This window comes from Hyla sarda, chromosome 1 (assembly GCF_029499605.1).
Source record: "Hyla sarda isolate aHylSar1 chromosome 1, aHylSar1.hap1, whole genome shotgun sequence".
Classification (NCBI taxonomy): domain Eukaryota; kingdom Metazoa; phylum Chordata; class Amphibia; order Anura; family Hylidae; genus Hyla; species Hyla sarda.
This window is the reverse complement of record NC_079189.1, coordinates 544,251,579-544,273,538: the sequence shown is the minus strand read 5'-3', so window position 1 is coordinate 544,273,538 and position 21,960 is coordinate 544,251,579. Positions and strand designations below refer to the sequence as shown.

The 21,960-nt window shown below is 42.9% G+C and overlaps 1 pseudogene; it reads right to left on the bottom strand.

Moving 5' to 3' along the window:
- Positions 1–6,335: 6,335 nt before the first annotated feature.
- On the bottom strand, positions 6,336–18,947 carry LOC130274213 (trafficking protein particle complex subunit 13-like; annotated as a pseudogene).
- Between the last annotated feature and the right edge of the window lie 3,013 nt (positions 18,948–21,960).

Below are 21,960 nucleotides of genomic sequence, written 5' to 3'. Positions count from 1 at the left end.
CGGTCGACGAATGACTGCTCCATGCCGGAGATCCAGGCAGGAGCAGTCAATCGCCGATAACACTGATCACAGGCGTGTTAATACACGCCAGTGATCTGTGTAAGAGATCAGTGTGTGCAGTGTTATAGGTCCCTATGGGAGCTATAACACTGCCAAAAAAAAGTGAAAAAAAAGTGTTAAGAAAGGTCATTTAACCCCTTCCCTAATAAAAGTTTGAATCACCCCCCTTTTCCCATAAAAAAAATAAAACAGTGTAAATAAAAAAAAAATAAACATATGTGGTATCGCCGCGTGCGTAAATGTCCGAACTATAAAAATATATCATTAATTAAACCGCACGGTCAATGGCGTACATGCAAAAAAAGTCCAAAGTCCAAAAAAGCGTATTTTGGTCACTTTTTATACCATTAAAAAATGAATAAAAAGTAATCAAAAAGTCCGATCAAAACAAAAATCATATTGTTAAAAACTTCAGATTACGGCGCAAAAAATGAGTCCTCATACCGCCCTGTACGTGTAAAACAACTACAAAATCAAACCTATATAAGTAGGGTATCATTTTAACCGTATGGACCTACAGAATAATGATAAGGTATCATTTTTACCGAAATATGCACTGCATAGAAACGGAAGCCCCCAAAAGTTACAAAATGGTGTTTTTTCTTCAATTTTGTCGCAAAATGATTTTTTTCCCCGTTTCACCGTGAATTTTTGGGTAAAATGACTAATGTCACTGGAAAGTAGAATTGGTGTCACAAAAAATAAGCCATAATATGGATTTTTAGGTGGAAAATTGAGAGGGTTATGATTTTTAAAAGGTAAGGAGGAAAAAACGAAAGTGCAAAAACAGAAAAACCCTGAGTCCTTAAGGGGTTAAAACTCTGAGGTGATGCTGGGCCTATAGCCACCCTTCCCAAGAGCGATAGGGGAGTGTAGAATAACGGATTGTCCACAACCGATGCTGAACCGAAAAACTTGTAGAAACTTTACTGAAGATTTTCTGTACATGCAGTAACAGAGTCTATAAACAGCACTGCAATGACTGACAGTTGGCTGGGACCGGTAAGTTCTCTTTAGTTTAGGAGGATTTTGTAGCATAGATCCGCTGGATCTAGGGGTAGATTTTGGTCCGGTGATCTTGCGGAGATAGCGGGGAATGATAAGAACACACAGTCTCTAGCGTAGGCTGAGGCCGCAAGGCATAGGCCTAGTAATTGTCTTTGGAAGTTGCGGAGGTCCTACCTCATCCAGAGTCAGCAATACAAGAGAGAGATTAATGGCTGCAGCTCCCTTATATGGGCAGGGGCTGAACCGTTTTAGATTGGTCAACGTCAGCTGTCACTCACTGTTACATAGGATTGTGGGTGATCACCTGACTAGAACCACCAAAGGTCCTATAGCAAACCATAGAGTTCTGTGAACCAAGTCACATGACCTGCAGGTCCTGCGACGCTAACAAGGTAGGCATCCTGAATATACATATTTACACTTTTATTTACACGAACTTTAGCTAACTGAGGGGTTACGAGGGGTTAACTAAAGAAGAGGACCCCCACTGTTCCTAGGGACTCTGACTTTGGGGACCCCACCACAAGGTACGGTATGAAATACGGTACTGGGACACCACAGATGTAATCCAGCAATCAGCAAACTGGAAAAAAAAACTTTAATTAAATTAACATCAATGTGATTTATATATGAACATCAAACAGTGGCCATGGTAATAAGTTCTGTGTGTTACTGAATGCGGAGATGGATTTGTTATAAAACTTTTTTTGTTACCTCACGTTGAATAGTCATAAATATATTGGTGTAATTTATGGCATTGAAAATGTAACTGTTATTATCCTACAGATTGTTCACAAATACGGCCGTGTTCACATCTGTGTTATTAATGCTATTGTTTGGCTCCAGTAATCGATAAAATGGGCAGTTGTACGCAGGATACCAATGACAACCACCGGGGCACATGGATTAATTTTTTTAGCATGGTGTTTAGCATATTTATAACAGAACCTGCTACAGAAGCCCCAACTCAGGTGTGAACCCAGCCTTATCTTAGACAAGAAGCCACATGGACCATATATAAATATATACGGGGGAAATTTATCAAAACCTGTCCAGAGGAAAATTTGCCCAGTTTCCCATAGCAACCAATCAGCTCGCTTCTTTCATTTTTAACAAGGCCTCTGCAAAATGAAAGAAGTGATCTGATTGGTTGCTATGGGAAACTGGGCAACTTTTCCTTTGCACAGGTTTTAATAAACTTCCCCCTATATAATGTTTAAACATGTCGGATCTCTTTTCACAATCTGTGCCAAGTTAATTATTATATAATAAAGTACTGATGTTGTTTGAATCGTATTTTATTCATATTTCTATAGATAAGTATAATGCAATTGTTTTAGGAAAGGGAAAAGGGGGTGAGGGGATGATTAGAACATTTGTATGTTAACCCACTGTAATTTTTTTTTCTTTTGCTCCATTCTATGAAGCATGCTCAGACAGGAGATCGCTGATGTCCAATATTAACCCTTTAAATGCCACCAAAGTTGATGGTGGCGTCTAAACGTCCTAAATTTTGATTGCTGGTTGCTGATTGGGACCATCATGGTGAAATCCTGGGGTCTCAAACAACTCAAAGGATAGGCGGAGGTCTCTTACCTTTCTTCATTCAGTCCGATTGTAGGTCAAACTGAGCCGACTATTATGTAAGAAGCTGGCCTGCTTCTGACATCACAGTGGGCTCAGCCTATCATCGGCCGAGGCGGGACATCGCTGCGGCCGGTGATAGGATGAAGGCTCTGTGACGTCCCAATACCAGGAAGCAGCAAGAACAACGGAGGGACCATGAGGCCAGTTCCTTAGCAACGGGGGAACGGAGGATGAAGGTAAGTTAAAGTTTGTTTTTTAATATTTGCAGCCCGGGCATTGCCTAGATCAGTGGTCTTCAACCTGTGGACCTCCAGATGTTGCAAACATTTGCAATATCTGGAGGTCCGCAGGTTGGAGACCACTGGTCTAGGTCTTATTTTCGGGGTAGGGCTTATATTGCAGCCCACCCCGATAATCCAGCTAGGGCTTATTTTCGGGGTAGGGTGTATTTTCGGGGAAACACGGTAGCAGCTGTAAATAGTAGTAAATTTGGTGTGTGCGGGGGTTTCCATGCCCCCTTCACACAAGCCCCGTTTTGTATCATTCAAAGAAAAGTTGTCGGGTGTTTTGGCATGTTCTAGAAACCAAGAATACCAAGACAAGTGTCAGATCTGATAAGGATAAAACCCACCAACAAGGGGGATGGTAACTAGTGTTGCTCGCGAATATTTGCAATTCGAATATTATTCGCGAATATCGCATATTCGCGAATTCGCGAATTTCGCGAATATAGCGCTATATATTCGTAATTACGAATATTCGTTTTTTTTTTTTTTTGTTTTTTTTTTCACAGTACACATCACAGTGATCATCCCTCTCTGCTTCCAGCTTGTGTGGTGTAAAGAAGGCTGTAATACTACTGTGTGAGACTGGCGCGCGAAAATTCGCATATGCGAATATTAGCATATGCTAATTTTCGCATATGTGAAAATTCGCGTATGCTAATTTTGTACATGTTAATTTTCACATATGTTAATTTTCGCATACGCGCATTTGCGCATATGCGAAAATAAAGCGAGAATATAACGAATATGCGAATATTCGCGAATATGTGACGAATATTCGTCCATATATTCGCGAATATTCGCAAATTCGAATATGGCCTATGCCGCTCAACACTAATGGTAACACCCAGATGTCTATTCATTTATTTACTTAGTTCTAAAAAGAGATGCTCCAGCATTTTTATGTCCTGGGGAATATTTACTAAACCATACATGTCAGGAGGTAGGACAGGTCCTTTTTCAAATGGTCTTTTCCACTTTATGGGAGAGGTATACAGTAACACAGCCGCCTCTGTGTTTAGTGTTCACCTGTATGCAGCTACAACATCTTGCAGGATGGAAATTGGGAACCATCATTCTCCTTTACAAGTGGGGATCAATAAAAGTGGGACTCCACCTATCAGACATTTATGTCACATGCTGTCGATATAAAATAGAAAACCCAGTAAGTACCCACCCAATGAATACAACGTTAGCATATGCCAGGCAAATAGGGCCCATGGGTACATCTAACGAACACCAGGAGCTTACGTAGTGTGTGAACGTTATGGGAATGTATAACTTACCTATTTGCCTATCAGGTGAATTCATATCCATTTTCAGGCCGGTGTAAACAAAGACTAAATTTAGATACATCCAAACACAATAACTTATTCGACATTCTATTATGTTAATCCTTTATTTACAAATTAAATTACATACTTACATATTCTTAAGTACATTGTGGAAGTATAAGATATTGCCCCAACAGTAATACAATACATGGTCCGCAACAGGCAACATTGCTATTCAAGAATCTAATGTGTGAATTTAAATATGTGAAACTGCAGCTAAAATATTGGAATAACCAATAACTTGGTTATCAAATGGTTAATGTGAGACTGGTATGACAGGTGATGTGACACAACAGCGGCCTGTTTAGGGAAATTTCATGAACAGAGTACACACACAATTTTACAAATTACAGGGGTTCAGGGTTTTTTCTTAATCTTCATGCAGTGTATCATAGCAGACCAGCCTTATTTAATTGAGGAGGAATAAGCTGCATTACCAGACACTTTCCATCCATGGACAAGAGAGGTGCTATATGTAGAAAAGTAAGTCATTTTCACTAATCCTGCGGAATTATATTTTACAAGTCTACAATAAATGTAACTATACAGCATAAAAATATCAAACTGCCCCCCCCCCCAAAAAAAAAACAATAACAAAACAAAGACAAAAAAATCAAAAAATAAATAAAAATAAAAAACACAACAGGAAGAAAACACCTGGTACAGGAAAATGGAATTACACTATTTTATACCAACCAATAAAATGGAACCTGTCAACAGATTTGTGTTGCCTTAAAGGGGTTCTCCTGTGCTTAGACATCTTATCCCCTATCCAAATGATAGTGGATAAGATGCCTGATCGCCGCTGGGGACCCCCGTGATCTTGCACGAAGCACCCCGTTTGTAATCAGTCCCCGGAGCGTGTTCGCTCCGGGTCTGATTACCGGCGACCACAGGGGCGACGGCGTGTGACGTCACACCTCCACCCCCGTGTGACATCACACTCCGCCCCTCAATGCAAGCCTACAGGAGGGGCGTGATAGCTATCATGCCCCCTCCCATAGGCTTGCATTGAGGGGCGGAGCGTGACGTCACACGGGGCGGAGGCGTGACGTCATACGCCGCCGGTCCTGTGGTCGCCAGTAATCAGACCCACAGCGAACACGCTCTGGGGACTGATTACAAACGGGTGCCACGTGCAAGATCACGGGGGTCACCAGCGGCGGGACTCCCGCGATCAGGCATCTTATCCCCTATCCTTTGGATAGGGATAAGATGTCTAAGCACCGGAGTACCCCTGTAAAAAGGGTACTCTGGTAAGAAAAACTTTTTTTTTTTAAATCAACTGGTGACAAAAAGTTAAACAGATTTGTAAATTACTTCTATTAAAAAATCTTAATCCTTATTAGCTGCTGAATTCTTTTCTTTTTGGATTTCTTTTCTGTCTGACCACAGTGCTCTCTGCTGACACCTTCCATTTTAGGAACTGTCCAGAGAAGCCTGTTTGCTATGGGGATTTTCTCCTGCTCTGGACAGTTCCTGACATGGACAGAGATGTCAGCAGAGAGCACTGTGGACAGACAGAAAAGAAATCCAAAAAGAAAAGAATTTCCTCTGTAGTATACAACCTTTAATAAGTACTGGAAGGATTAAGATTTTTTTAATAGATGTAATTTACAAATAACTTTCTGGCACCGGTTGATTTAAAAAAAAAATTATAATAATAATAATAGTTTTCCACCGGAGTACCCCTTTAATCACGGACAGCATGAAATTCCATCAGGCTTCTCAATGCAAAGAACGCCACCACAGTGTAAAAACTGGTTTCAGAAGAGTGTCTGCACTGGGAGAAGTGTCTGCTGGGTGGCTCTACTCTGGCTCCTCCCTGTACAGCTCAGTTTGCCGGCCGTCAGGGAACCCGCGGAGAAAAAATACTGCAAGCGCCATCTTTTTCTCCCACTACTAAATCAAGGCCGCCTTATGGACCCCGTTGACTATAATGGGATCCATCGGGTACCCGTTATTGCCCACCATTGCGCCCTGTCCAGATAATGGCCTTTAAATGCAAAAATAATAATAATAATAATAATAGCTTAACGGTTGTTCTAGACAGGGCATAACAGCAGTGTGAAAGTAGCCTTAGCTTCTTATCTCCCTAACCTGTGGACAGGAGATAACTTTTCAAGTGGGAGATTAACTGTGTGGGCCCACTCCCCTTGGGAATCTGGAGATAATGGTCTAAAAAGTTCCATAAATCTCTTCATGAATCAACTTTCAACCTGGATGGCTGAAGACACTACACAGACCTGCGCGATATCATCATACTCATAGGTCCTCTTCAGAAACGTGTCTGTTAGCCGCAGGCCCGAAACGCTCTGGTGGAATAAAGATACAGAAGATAATGATGGGTATTATTGAACTGGTACTAAGAGTAACGTTGTTAAGCATGGGTTCAGCAATACCATCACTGGCGCTCAACCGTTTTCCTTATTGTACAGGTTTATTACTTTGGGCCAATAAAACTTTGTTGCATCCTCATCTATATAAAGTTGTAAAGCAACCCCCTGCCCCATGCTCACCTGCAGTCCCTGCACCGATGAGAGAAGTGTCAGCGTTAGAAAAAGAGACGAGCTGGGGTGGAGTTTTCCAAGCTCTCTTCCTGAAACTCCGCACCAGTGAATAGAGTTTGTGTTGCACATTTCAAGAATCAGGTCCATAGTCCTTTCACTGCTGGAGAGAATGGAAGAGAATGTATCACTATATTTAGGTTCCCCATTGTGAAGGACACTGAAGTACATTGCTTTAGAACAGTGCTTCCCAACCAGGGTGCCTCCAGCTGCTGCAAAACTACAACTCCCAGCAGCTGAAGTTTTCTGGCAACAGCACTCTCTGCTGACATCTCTGCTTGTCTCGGGAACTGCACAGAGTAGAATTGGTTTGCTATGGGGATTTGCTTCTAAACTGGGCGGTTTCCGAGACACGTGTCATCAGAGAGAACTTATACAGAAAAGAACAACTCAACTTCAGCAGCTCATAAGTACTGAAAGGATTAAGATTTTTTAATAGAAGTAATTTACAAATCTGTTTAACTTTCTGGAGCCAGTTGATATATATAAAAAAAGTTTTTTCCTGGATAACCCCTTTAACTTGGCTATCTCTGGCCAGAGTGATGAAAATAATACGAAAAGTATTAGTGGAAAAGAGATGAGGAAATTACCTGCAGTTAGTGATTTTACATGTGATATCAAAAGGTTCCTCCAGACTGACAGTATCTGGTATGGTCTCCAGTGACAGCCTGACATCACCATATCCCGGAGCCCAAAAAACAACAGGAGCCATTATTTTTCCAAATTTATTGTGCACACATACTAAATGTACAAGAAAGATTCCCAGGGGCACACACTCACAGCAGGGTGAAAATAAGAAGATATGGACATTATTCAAGAATTTATTGTAGTTTTTTTTATTTTCTGGTAGGATATTCAGATTAAGTAGAGGTCAACATCACAACTTTAGTAGAAAGCCTCTTAGCCCAGAGATCAGGCTGCGCTATTCTGTACCATTCTTTGCAGCTGGCTGGTCTGCAGTCTTCCTCTTTCCCCTAGGTTGGTTTTCCATACGATGTCCAGCTTGCCGATCACTGTGACCCCTTTGATGACGCCCGCCTTTTCAGCAAACTCAGGCTTGGGTTTTAAGCAATACAAGTACTGTCGTGTGTCCAGCGGCTGTAAATAAGTCTTTAATCCAAATGTGGACAACCTGCATGACAAAAATTATTTTTATTAGGCAGAGTAACTTTAAAAAAATAATAATGACCCAGCAGATGACCCAGCATGTGCATTACATAGGCAGCTCAATTATTACACTTAAAGGGGTACTCCGCCTCTAGACATGTTATCCCCATCCAAAAGGATAGGGGATAAGATGACTGATCGTGGGGGTCCCGCTGCTGGGGACCCCCGCAATGTTCCTGCTGCTCCCAGCGTTAGTTTAGAATGTCTGGCGCAGCACCGGAGGCTTGTGATGTTGCGGCTGCGCCCCGCTCGTGACATTGCGGCCACGCCCCCTCAATGCAAGTCTATGGAAGGGGGCGTGACAGCAGTGATTACTTGGCTCAATTACTTGGGATAGTCCTTTCACAGGGTGGTTTTAATTTTCCTGTTCCAACAAGATTTTTTCCCTGCTGAAGGCAGGCAGGACCTGGTCATTGACTACCCGTATTCTACAGCATCTTTGCTGTAGACTGGAGGTTGCTGCTGCTTATGCATATATATATATATATATATATATATATATATATATATATATATATATTTATGTGTATATATATATATATTTATGTGACATTTATGGACCTTCAGCAGGATGGGAACAATGTCAGAACTGGCAAATAATACCACCCTGTGAAATAAGGCCCAGCCTGCATAAGTAAGCCTAGCACCTTACTGCTGGCAGCCAAACCAAGTGCTTTTTTAATGGGTTGGACATCGGTTTTACTTGGTAGCTACCAATAGGTGGCACTAAAGAGACAGTTCTCTTCCATCTGGAGGAAAGCAAATTTGCATACGTTTTGTAATGAAGCATTGTCTTTAACCCCTTAAGGACCTAGGGCGTATGGATATGCCCTGGCTTTCTGGTACTTAAGGACCCAGGACGTATCCATGGGAATTTCGGTCCCTGCCGCGCGCCGGGCAGGGACCGGACCGGAATGCCTGCTGATATCGTTCAGCAGGCATCCCGTGCAAATGCCAAGGGGGGTCATCAGACCCCCCCGTGTCGGCGATCACGGCAGATCGTTAGGGAATTCACACTAACGATCTGCCGGGATTCGGGTTATACGGGTCACGTGTGACCCGATGACCCGGAGATACAAGTAGATCGGGGGGTGTACAATACACCCCCCTATCACCCACTGTATCTATGGGGAGGTGGCGATTTCGTCACCCCCCCACAGGAGCCCTGCTATTGGCTGGACGATCATCCAGCCAATAGCAGCCGGCAGGGAAGGGGTTAACTGCATCTTCTTGCAGTTCTGCCCGTTAACTGAGTTCAGTCAGCGGGCAAAGCTGCTCGAAGGTGCCAGGGACCCCCCCTCTGTGCGATCAGAGTCCCCTCAGGGAAGAAGATCTGTAGGGACAGAGCAGGGAAAGAATACACTCCAGGGCAAGGTAGGAGTGAGTGTAAAAAAGTAAAAAAAAAGTTTAAAAAAAAATCCTCCCCCCCCGACCCCCTAATAGGTCCCCAAGGGTCCACCACAAATTTTTCAGGGGTTCAGGGCGCTGCAGTTGCCCCCCCATTTTTTTTTGTCCGCAATTTTTCTTCCACCCTTATATAACGGTGTGTGATTTCTAATCACACACCGTTATATCTAATAGTTACACCAAGCACTCACTACATACATCCCCCCCTGCTACCGACCCCCCCCCCGCCACCGTAGAAAAAGGCAATGGCTCGCCAGGTATTTTCGGCAGCGGAGGCATACGCTTTTCTTGCCTCCGACTCCGAATCTGTCAGTGAGGACGATGAAGATCCCACATTCCTGTGTTGAAAGTGGCCCAGTGGCCGGCACTAGTACGAGCGACAATGCCGCTCGTACTAGGAGTCCGACCCTCCAGGCGATTTTACCGGAGCCCCCTTCCGGTGAACCTGTCTAGAGACCCCCAAAGGGTTATCAGCCACAGGTTCCGGAGTTTGTTGGCGACTCCGGAATCCGGATTGACACGGCTGGGTTCACTGAATTTGACTTTTTCAGTTATATAATGCCATGCGGAAAACACGTGTATGGTACAAGAAAGTTGCGGTCTACTTGGTACAGGTTGCCATGTACAACTCTTTTGTACTGTACCAGAACGCTGGCAGCACAGGGACATTCCTCCAGTTCCAAGAAGAAGTCCTAAAGGCCCTGATCTTTGCTGACCGGGAAAGAGCAGGCCGGAGTTCAGAAGGAACTAAAGTAATAGGTGCCAGGATCGTCCCAGGCCAACACTTTACAAGTGAGATCCCCCACACTGGAAAGAAGGGATGAACCCAGAAAAAATGCAGAGTGTGTCACAGGAGGGGGATACGGAAGGATACCACCCATCAATGTGACACTTGTCCCGATCATCCGGGCCTCTGCATTAAAAACTGCTTCAGGGAGTATCACACTTTCATGCGGTACTAAATTTTCCCTTTTCATTTTAATTTTCCGTAATTTGACTCCAATGTACCAAGTCCAGAGTACATTCCAAATTTTAACCCCATAAAACCACTAAATTGCCCCCAAAAAATTTCTGCATAAAAATAAATAAATAAACCGATAAGACCTCTGGGGGTATTTTTTCACTGAGGTCACTGAGTCACTATCTTCGGGGACTTTTTATGTTGCCTCAAATGCGCAGCGCTCTCTCTCCACCTGAGCGGGGTGCGCATTTGAGGCAACGGGTTAGGGACAGCCACACACATCACATTCCCAGAATGATGATTCAGAGCAAAGGGTTTGGGGTGAGCATATTCTTTAGTTTTGGCTATGCTCTGGGTCATCATTCTGGGAACATAACCTGTTTTATAATTTTATGTCCCACTGTACCCCATTTTAGCAACTTACCCCATGTAACGTTTATTAATTACTCCATGTAATGCCCCTTGCTCTGGCTCCACAGGCAGCGATTTTGAACCTCAAGGCCCCTGACTGCACTCCTGTTCTTCTGTGACTGGTCCAGATATGAGGTATGTCCTTATTCCAAAGAAATGTATTTACAAATTTAAATTTTTTTTGCTGTTCTGGCACTAAATGCGACATGCCCCCCCATTTCAGCAAAATTTGCAAATGTGACTCCTCTTCTGAGCATTGTAGTGCCCCCGCAGTGCACTTGACGTCCACACATGGGGTATTACCATATTCAGAAAAGATGGGGTTACACATTTTGGGGGGCATTTTCTATTACCCCTTCTAAAAATCAAAAATTTGGGGAAAAAACTGCATTTTAGTAAAAAAAAAAAAAAAATAATAATAATTTACACATCCAAAGTAGTCAAACACCTGTGGGGTGGTAAGGCTCACTGGACCCCTTGTTACGTTCCTTGAGGGGTGTAGTTTCCAAAATAGTATGCCATGTGTTTGTTTGTTTTTTTGCTGTTCTGGCACCATAGGGGCTTCCTAAATGCGACATGCCCCCCAAAAACCATTTCTGCAAAATGTGCTTTCCAAAAGCCAAATGTGACTCCTTCTCTTCTGAGCATTGTAGTGCACCCGCAGTGCACTTGACGTCCACACATGGGGTATTACCATACTCAGAAGAGATGCGGTTCCAAATTTTGGGGGGCATTTTCTCCTATTGCTCCTTGTAAAAATTTTAAATTTGGGGGAAAACTAGCATTTTAGTGAAAAAAAAATATTTATTAACACATCCAAATTTGACATAAAGTCGTGAAACACCTGTGGGGTATGAAGGCTCACTGTACCCCTTGTTATGTTCCTTTAGGGGTGTAGTTTCCAAAATAGTATGCCATGTGTTTTTTTTTTTTGCTGTTCTGGCACCATAGGGGCTTCTTAAATGTGACATGCCCCCCAAAAACCATTTCAGAAAAACTCACTCTTCAAAATCCCATTGTCGCTCCTTCCCTTCTGAGCCCTCTACTGCGCCCGCCGAACACTTGACATACACATATGAGGTATTTCCTTACTCAAGAGAAATTGGGTTACACATTTTAGGAAGATTTCTCTCCTTTTACCCCTTGTAAAAATTCAAAAACTGGGTTTCCAAGAACATGCGAATGTAAAAAATGAAGATTTTGAATTTTCTCCTTCACTTTGCTGCTATTCCTGTGAAACACCTAAAGGGTTAACACACTTACTGAATGTCATTTTGGATACTTTGAGGGGTGCAGTTTTTATAATTGGGTCATTTGTGGGGTATTTCTTATATGAAGGCCCTTTAAATCCACTTCAAAACTGAACTGGTACCTGAAAAATTCCGATTTTGAAAATTTTGTGAAAAATTGGTAAATTGCTGCTGAACTTTGAAGCCCTCTGATGTCTTCCAAAAATAAAAACATGTCAACTTTATGATGCTAACATAAAGTAGACATATTGTGTATGTGGATCAATGTATAATTTATTTGGAATGTCTATTTTCCTTATACGCAGAGAGCTTCAAAGTAAAAAAAAATGCAAAATTTTCATTATTTTTTCATCAAATTTTGGAATTTTTCACCAAGAAATGAAAAGTATCGACAAAATTTTACCACTAACATAAAGTAGAATATGTCACGAAAAAACAATCTCGGAATCAGAATGAAAGGTAAAAGCATCCCAAAGTTATTAATGCTTGAAGTGACAGTGGTCAGATGTTCAAAAAATGGCCGGGTCCTTAAGGTATATTTGGGCTGGGTCCTTAAGGGGTTAAAACTCCATACACCAGCTTGGTCTAGGAACCAGTACTAGTGTTTTCCATGGATAATTTCTTATAAAGCCATTCACTATAAAAGGTCCAGTTAAAACAGAGGTATTGTTTTAAGTTTTTTTTTTTTCTCATGATAGGCCCTCAATTTTAAAGCCCAGGTAACCTTATTTTATAAGCCTTGTACAACATAACAAAAAAAAAAAGTCCTTACCCCTCACCATCCTTGACCACGCTGTACATTATTGAGGGCTCCAGAGACACCTTTTCCATGAACATGGGTGATGTGGTGATATTCTGAATCTGAGCTTACAGGAACACTTCATCTGTCTGCAAATCCAAACATATTTAAAACTAGACTTTACCATACTAGGAGCAGAAACCTTGTAACCCTGTCATAATCATCAGTATTATTATGTGATTAGTGTCATGCCTGAAAAATCCAAGTTATCACGATTAAAATGGGTGTTCCAACCCGCATCCCAAACTTAAGAATCAGAAGCAAAGTTATTTATATGGTATATTGGATCAAGCAATGGATGTGGGATAGGATCAGATTTTCTAGAAGTCATGAACAGGCGCTACTCACCAGTCAAAAAACATAATCATATTCTATAAAAATAATTTTATAATTATTAGTCCCTGTTCACTGTGTTTAAGTCTATACTACGGAGGCTTATGGAGGGAATATTCAGGGACACGAATCAGGGCCTAAGGCTAAGTTCAACATATGATTCAGCAGCTTTCCCAGAACATGTGCTGACCAGGTTTGTCCAAACATTGTGTGGTGAATGGCAGGAGAAATTTAACATTTTAAGGGTCAGTTCACACGTGCGTATCTGCTTCACGAGATTTTGCCATCCACTGAAGTCAATGGGCAGCCTTTGACTATTAGGCTAAGTTTCCACTTTTTTCTGGCAGTTTTTGGATATCTGCCACTGCAGTTTTTGAGCCAAAGTCAAAAGTGGATCCATAAGGGAAGAGAAGTATAAGTCCTTCCTTTTTATGTCCTATTCCTTTTTAATACATTTCTGGCTCAAAAACTGCAGTGGCAGCTTTCCAAAAACTGCCAGAAAAAAACCAAGTGGAAACTTAGCCTTACTCCATTTAACCAGGGTGACATGGGGCCCCTGTTCCAATGATCAGTGAGAGTTTCAGAATTCTCACCCACACTGATCAGACATGAATCCACTATCCCTTTTGGGGTTCCTCCACCATGACATATGGACAACCATGAGAGAGAGAATACCCTGTATGGATCAGAAAAATAGGTTGTCTTCAAAAGTCTTTCATGTGGCTAAGATGCAATATCATACACAGTCCACGGACAAGAGTAACCCTTTCCTGGAGGAAAAAGAATGAAGATCCAATATTCTAATCTTTTAAAAGTCATTTACTTGGCCAATTATCTTGCACACCGGAAACATAAAAAAAAAAAAAATAGGTTAACTCTTATTGATAATTTCTGGCTCTGTTCTTTAAAGGGGTACTCCACCCCTAGATATCTTATCCACTATCCTAGGATGTCTAGCCTGGATGTCTGGGGTGCCGCAGCCGAGATTGCGGGGTCCCCAATCTCGGCTGCGGCACCCCAGACATCTAGTGCATGGAGCAAACTTAGCTCCGTGCCAGATGACTGCTGATGCAGGGCGGAGGCTCGTGATGTCACGACCACGCCCCCTCAATGCAAGTCTATAAGAGGGGGTGTGACGGCCTTTACACACCCTCCCATAGATTTGCATTGAGGGGGCATAGCCGTGACGTCACAAGTGGGGCAAGGCCATGATGTCCCAAGCCTCCAGCGCTGTACCATCCTTTGGATAGGGGATAAGATGTCTAGGAGCAGAGTACCCCTTTAATATCAATGGCCAACCCTGCTGTTGTGGCTAAATAGAAGCATATCCAAAATCCAGTGGAAAGCCCTCTCAGTACAGTGTAACAAGAGCAGGCGGATTTTGAACTTTGTTTCCTTCTAAGAAATCAACTGCAGGTTGAAAACTTTCAGAATTATAACTCTGAACATTTAAGATTTTTTCTTTTATATTAGGCTAAAAATGATTTTTTCGAACATACAGTTCTCAGTATAAACTGTTTACTATACCACAATCCATTGCTTTGATAATTGTTGAACCAGATTTTGGGCAATTGGTTAAATATCAATGAAGCAATTCTCAGCGTAAAGTGAAAGGCTTAGTGGAGCTTGAAAAAGTGGAGTTAACAATAAACAACAATATGGAAAAGCAGGTTCACCAACTAAATATTAAACCAATGCTAATGTGTCCTGTTACAGCATCAGGAGTTGAATTATAGGCTCTAGACAGCTTTGAAAAGCTTTTTATTCATTGTATTGAGGTGCAAAAATGTTTTGCTCCTTGGGTGCTCATTAAAAACCTTGCTTACACATCCATAAAATATACTATATATACACTATAAGTTCTATTTTCTCTCTCTAGCAGACTTGTATCTGTTCTCCTCCCCTTCACCTTCACCAGTCTGTGTAAGCAGTCCTCCAAGATTTCTTGTACCCCTGTCTACTAGATGAGCTGGCCTGTAATCTCCCTCTTGCTGTTATTTCTAAGGGTATGTTCACACTGTGGAATATTCCACACGGACATTTCACTGCAGTGGAGTCTCATTGCTGCACTGTTCACATGGTGGAGTTTCTGCTGCAGAAATCCCACTTATGGCATCTGCAAAAAGAACTGACTTGTCTATTCTTTTTGCAGATTTCACTTGGAAATGCATTACTGTCTATTAGAAGGCAATGCATTTCCGAGTGGCCCTAGCGTCAGCTGCATTATTTAAGTGTGCACATTTTCACAATAGAGCAACACAGTAGTACACTCGGCACTGCCCACGACTCCAGGGAGCACACCTTATTAGAAATGCTAGAGTTTGTGGGGCAACTTCAGAGTCAGTCCATCAAACAAAAAATCTTTATAAGATCAGAAGTACAAATGAACTCACCCAAGGAGTCTCTCGTCACTTGCTTTATTTCTACAAACGACTAGCATCAACAAGCAAAACATAAATCTATTCCCCCATGTGCGGCGTGCGGAGCAGTATTAGCAAGGATGTCTCAACAAAATGACCGCAGACGTTTCACACCTGTCGGAGCTTCCTCAGGCCCCTGGTGATGTAATTCCACTACAGGTACATGCATTTAAACAGTGTGAAACCAAACTTTGTTGAATTACATGGTTTCACACTGTTTAAATGCACGTACTTGTAGCGGGATGGCATGACCATGGGCCCAAGGAAGCGCCAACAGGCGTGAAACAGCCGTCGTCTAGGTGAGACGTCCTCACTAATCCTGCTCTGCACACCACACACGGGGCATGCAGATTTATGTTTTTCTTGTTGATGCTTGTCTTTGAAGAATAAAAGAAAGGAAAGAGAGAGACTCCTTGGGTGAATGCATTTGTTTTTCTGATCTTATAAAGGGTTTCTTGAGAACATTTTCAGCTGTGTGAACATGGCCTTACTCTGGCCTACTTGTCTAATCTTTTTCACCAGCTAAATATTAGGGAATTTCTTATATAGACTATATAGAAAGTTGGTAAATTTTGCATTCGGAAAACAAATTAACAATAAAAAAAATTAATGGAAAAGGTGTCCATAGCCTTTAATCTTCATTTTGCAATTCTGAGTGTAAAAATAACTAAATATATAAATATACTGAAGAAAAGGATTACTGACCAAAGAAATCCTCAAAGAATAGTATATTAAGGGCACTTAAGTAAATCTAGAAATATTTATCGAATTTATAAAATTTTTTATTCAGTGAAAAGATATGTCTATAAATTTTAACCAATCTGTTCAACTAAGACCCAGAACTATTGAGGGGCAACTGCACAATATCATTTCTTCATAGAGTTAAAGTGGAATCATATTCTGGTGCTAAATTCCTACTCCTTGATGTGGTAATTCAGTATTAATATTACTCCTACTGTGTTTAATGAGAGAGAAAAAAGCAACAGCTGCATCTCCGGGAACTCAGATATGGGGCTCAGAAATGAATTCCTTCATCTTTACTAGGCAAAACAGAAAGCAAGTTAGGCTAGGTACAAAATGGGTTTAAGGTTAACGTATACGATTTAAACTCTTGAAAGGGACAAAAATGTATATGTGAAAGAAGTTGTCTGGGGAACTACATTCATGAGCTATCCACAGGGGTGGGGTATACAATAATGTAGTTAACTATGTCAAATGAAGTGAACCTGGCTTTATACTGAATCCTTTCCCATAATACTATATGTCAGACTGCTCAGCTCTTCCAGCTCTAAATGATGAAGCCTCCAGTGTAGGTCCCTTTCAATACTGGCTGTTTCCAATGGCACATGAGGCAAGAAACAGTCAAACACCATCTCCCCTTCCTTTAAAGGGGTACTCAGGATAACTAAACGTATAGCCCATCCTTTCCCTCTCACCAACCTATTTGTCTAAATATCATTCATTAGCTATATAGAACAGTTTCCCTCTTTCAGATGTCACTTACATACAGGGAGTGAGAAATTTCTCAGATCCTGCTGGTCTTTGTGTAAACCACTCAGTGAGACTAGCTCCCATCCTCTTGGAAGACAAAACCACGTGATTTCTGGCTTCACAGCCACACCTCCCTCTACCTCTCCCTCCCTGTGTGAGGATCATGCTGGCAGTTAAATCTAGCACATAACGCTTCTCTTTTCCTGCTGTAGATCTTATCACTGACTGCTGCCATTCAGAGCATAGCTTGATTTATTGCTGGGGGGGGGGGGGATAGTTTGTAAGAAAAGACCTGTACAGTGTGTTTATAACAACACGGCATGCACACAGATTGTAATGGCTGACAGCCAATTGCCTTTACTAAGAGCCACACTGACTGATGGGAGTTGTAGTCTTGGCTGCAAGCATGGAAAAATAATATTAAGGAGACAACAGGCAAAATCAAAAGGATAACTACAGGGGACACAGAACAGGTATTGTGTGGCTTTGGGGCATTTTTATTATTCTTAACTTCTCCGAAGCACCCCTTTAAAAAGGAGATATTAATTGCCCTATATGTCTGACTAATGAGATGAGGGTCTATCCACTGGGAGCCTTACTGCCTTCTTAAAAAGACAGAAAAGGGGTGGTGTTGGCGTAAGTAGACTCTTGAGGTGGGATCTCCAACTATCAGATACTTATAGGATCTTAATATAAAAAAAAAAAGTCTAAGGTATAAAACTGTTACTGAACAATTATATTAGTAGTTCACCCACCACCACACAAATACAAAAGCATGTTACTAACAGTTACTTAGTGTTTTAGATACCCTAGCTGTAAAAGAAGAGAATGCTACTTTATTAGTAAAGAGACAAGCATGCATTTGGCTTATTGTGTCATATTATGTACAGTGTGGGTGCCATTCATAAATATATTCCTTAAGTAAAATTTCATCACAGACAACGGTATTCTTGTGGCTTTATACAAATTTACGTTTTGGGCCCAGCACAAATAACAAAGGCTGTATGTTCTTTGCACTTTGTTCATGTACCCGTTTCAGCTGGGTGTAAGAAAAATTTATACAAATGATTACATAAAAAGGGATTTGTTCTATTACAGTCACAGTAACATAGTAGCACAGAGAATTGGAGCCTTGGCCGGTACACGATAATGCTCACAGTGTGATGCTTTATGGCCTGTGACATATGTAGCTAAAAGCTAAATTTGAAGTCATTATTGCATTGCACTTTAATGTCCGAGTAACCTTTACATATTCTATTACAATAAATGGGGGGGGGGGGGGGGGGTATTTCTCAAGCCTATGTGACACTTTTCTGGCTTTAAATAAAATAAAATCAGTGGGGCTGTGGCCTCCTGCAGCCTGAGTGATTATAACCAGAAAGTTGGTTTAAATTAAATCTACTCCAGCTCTTTGTACCAACATCCTGAAGACCAGTGTGTTATATGCTTTATTTAATCTGCCCCAGCATTTATTGACCGTCAGTAGCATTGTAACACAGTGCCCATATACTACTGTAACTCTGCATGCCATCAATTTCATCAAGATGCATACAGATTTTTTTTTTTATGAAGCATAAATTAAAAAAAAGAAAGTGTGGCACATCCATCCGGACTGTGTTAAAGAGCTAATTTCCCCTACAATTACTGATGTGACGGCACAAACTTCGGCAAAGAAAGAAGAAAAAAAAATTAATGAAAATTAGATAATTTTCTATGACGTACTGCTCAGGTATTGTCTGTAATACTATCACAGGTTATTATAATATTGGCTGTATATGTGTTAGACTTAGGCAATTACTCACCTCTGCGTTGTAAAATTTTGTCTTGACATGGAGTGGTTTAAGAACCTGTGTTAGGATAGAAAACATGTTGATATGCTATACATGGATGGAGACACCAGTTGATCCCCTGCTAGAACTTCTTAAAGGGGTATTCCAGGAAAAACATTTATATATATATCAACTGGCTCCAGAAAGTTAAACAGATTTGTACATTACTTCTATTAAAAAATCTTTATCCTTCCAATAATTATCAGCTGCTGAAGTTGAGTTGTTCTTTTCTGTCTGGCAACAGTGCTCTCTGCTGACATCTCTGCTTGTCTCGGGAACTGCACAGAGTAGAAGAGGTTTGCTATGGGGATTTGCTTCTACTCTGGACAGTTCCCAAGACGTGTCATCAGAGAGCACTTAGACAGAAAAGAACAACTAAACTTCAGTAGCTCATAAGTACTGAAAGGATTAAGATTGTTTTATAGAAATAATTTACAAATCTGTTGTACTTTCTGGAGCCAGTTTATATAAAAAAAAATTCCTGGATAACCCCTTTAAGGCTGTACATTGTTCGAGATCAGCCTACTGCCCCATAACATTTTACTTCTAAAAGATATATATTGGTGGTATGCGCTGCTGGAGAGGGTGTGTTGTTAATACAGAGAGAGAAAATGGAAAAGCATACCTGTTTCTGTAGGACAGAAGGACGTTTCAGTACTGACACTTTACTAGGAAATAGGTGTGTAGATTAGTGCTGGAGGTTAGACTGAAGGCTTGATTGAGTGGATTGTTGTTAATGGATGGTCTATAATTCTTACTGTATATACTTATACATGTACTGCTGGTGTGTTGGTCCCGTACCTTACGCAGCTCAGCAGCAATTGTGTGTGTTAGTGCCGTCCGTGTGGCTGGTTGCTATGGGTGATGCCCGTTCAGATAAAAAGATTATTGCCTACTGCGTGTGTGTTACGCTGAGCGCTCCGGGCCTCCTGCTGGCCTCGGAGCGCTCACAGCGTGTGTCCCCAGGCAGCGCTCTGGCGTCTCGACGTGTGCATCCCCACTCTCTAGGGCGCGCGTGCCCCGGGACTCTTAGATCTAAAGGACCAGTGCACAGGTGATTGGTGCCTGGTCCAATGTGGTGTATTAAGGGTTAAGCCTTGTGAGAGGGAGGGCTGTTTGGACTTAATTAGGCCTCACCTGTGCACTGCCTATACCGTCTCCTCCCACAGCCTCCTGCCGGATCTTTGTTGCCTTTGTGCCTGAGAGAAAGCATTCCTTGTTCCTGTGTTACCCTGCCTGTTGCCGTTCCCGTTGCTACTGACTTCCGCCTGTGAACCTGAGCCGCCTGCCCTGACCATTTGCTACGTCTGACTACGTCTTTGCCTGATCCTCTTGTACCGTGTCTTATCTCAGCAGCCAGAGAGGTTGAGTCGCTACTGGGTGGAACGACCTGGGGGTTACTTGCTGCAGCAAGTCCATCCCACTTTGCGGCGGGCTCTGGTGAAAACCAATAACTCCTTAGACTCCGTTCGCATGGTACGGCCCACGTCATCACCTCTCTGGCACAGCGGATCCACCACGAGCCTCCGCTACCAGCCCGGATCCTGACAGTAAGATCCGGCCATGGATCCCGCTGAGGTACCTGATCCTGGGGACTTGGCAGCCTTGCTCACCGAGCAAGCACATCTGCTACACCAGCTTCGAGCCCTGCTCCTGCAACTCCAGTAAGCTCAGCAGCAATCGCCACCACAGACTGCTGTTGCTTCCCGCTCCTGTTTCCGCCTGTCCCTGCCTGACAAGTATGATGGAGACTCCAAGCTCTGCCGTGGGTTCCTGACACAATGCTCCTTGCATCTCGAGTTAATGGCAGACCTGTTCCCCTCAGAACGTGCCAAAGTGGCGTTCATAGTCAGCCTACTCTCCGGGAGGGCTCTGGCCTGGGCTACGCCGCTATGGGACCGCAACGATCCTGCCACTGCCAATGTCCTCTCGTTCCTACGGGAATTCCGGACTGTTTTTGAGGAACCTGCCATGGATCCCGCTGAGGATCTGTCACCTGTTTTTGAGGATCCGGCCATGGATCCCGCTGAGGTACCTGATCCTGGGGACTTGGCAGCCTTGCTCACCGAGCAAGCACATCTGCTACACCAGCTTCGAGCCCTGCTCCTGTTTTTGAGGAACCTGCCATGGATCCCGCTGAGGATCTGTCACCTGTTTTTGAGGATCCGGCCATGGATCCCGCTGAGGTACCTGATCCTGGGGACTTGGCAGCCTTGCTCACCGAGCAAGCACATCTGCTACACCAGCTTCGAGCCCTGCTCCTGCAACTCCAGTAAGCTCAGCAGCAATCGCCACCACAGACTGCTGTTGCTTCCCGCTCCTGTTTCCGCCTGTCCCTGCCTGACAAGTATGATGGAGACTCCAAGCTCTGCCGTGGGTTCCTGACACAATGCTCCTTGCATCTCGAGTTAATGGCAGACCTGTTCCCCTCAGAACGTGCCAAAGTGGCGTTCATAGTCAGCCTACTCTCCGGGAGGGCTCTGGCCTGGGCTACGCCGCTATGGGACCGCAACGATCCTGCCACTGCCAATGTCCTCTCGTTCCTACGGGAATTCCGGACTGTTTTTGAGGAACCTGCCCGGGTTGCCTCTGCAGAGACTGCTTTATTAAACTTGTCCCAAGGAGGTTCTTCTGTGGGCGATTACGCCATACGTTTCCGTACTCTGGCCTCGGAACTTTCTTGGAATAATGAGGCAATCTGTGCTATTTTTATGAAGGGCCTGTCAAGCAACATAAAGGATGTTCTAGCCGCACGTGAGATACCGTCTTCTCTGGGTCACCTCATCCATTTGGCCACCAGGATTGATTTGTGTTTCGCCGAGAGACGAGAGGAACTCCGTCAGGAGAAAAGAAATGTTCATATGAGACGTGATCCTCGTTCGGCTCCTGTCTTCCTGCTTCCATTGCAACCCTCTACTGGGCTTCCTGCCAAGGAAGCCATGCAAGTGGATCGGTCACGCCTGACCCCTCAAGAAAGGAACCGCCGCAGAGACAGGAATCTGTGTCTGTACTGTGCCAGTACACAACATTTCTTAAAAGACTGTCCTCTCCG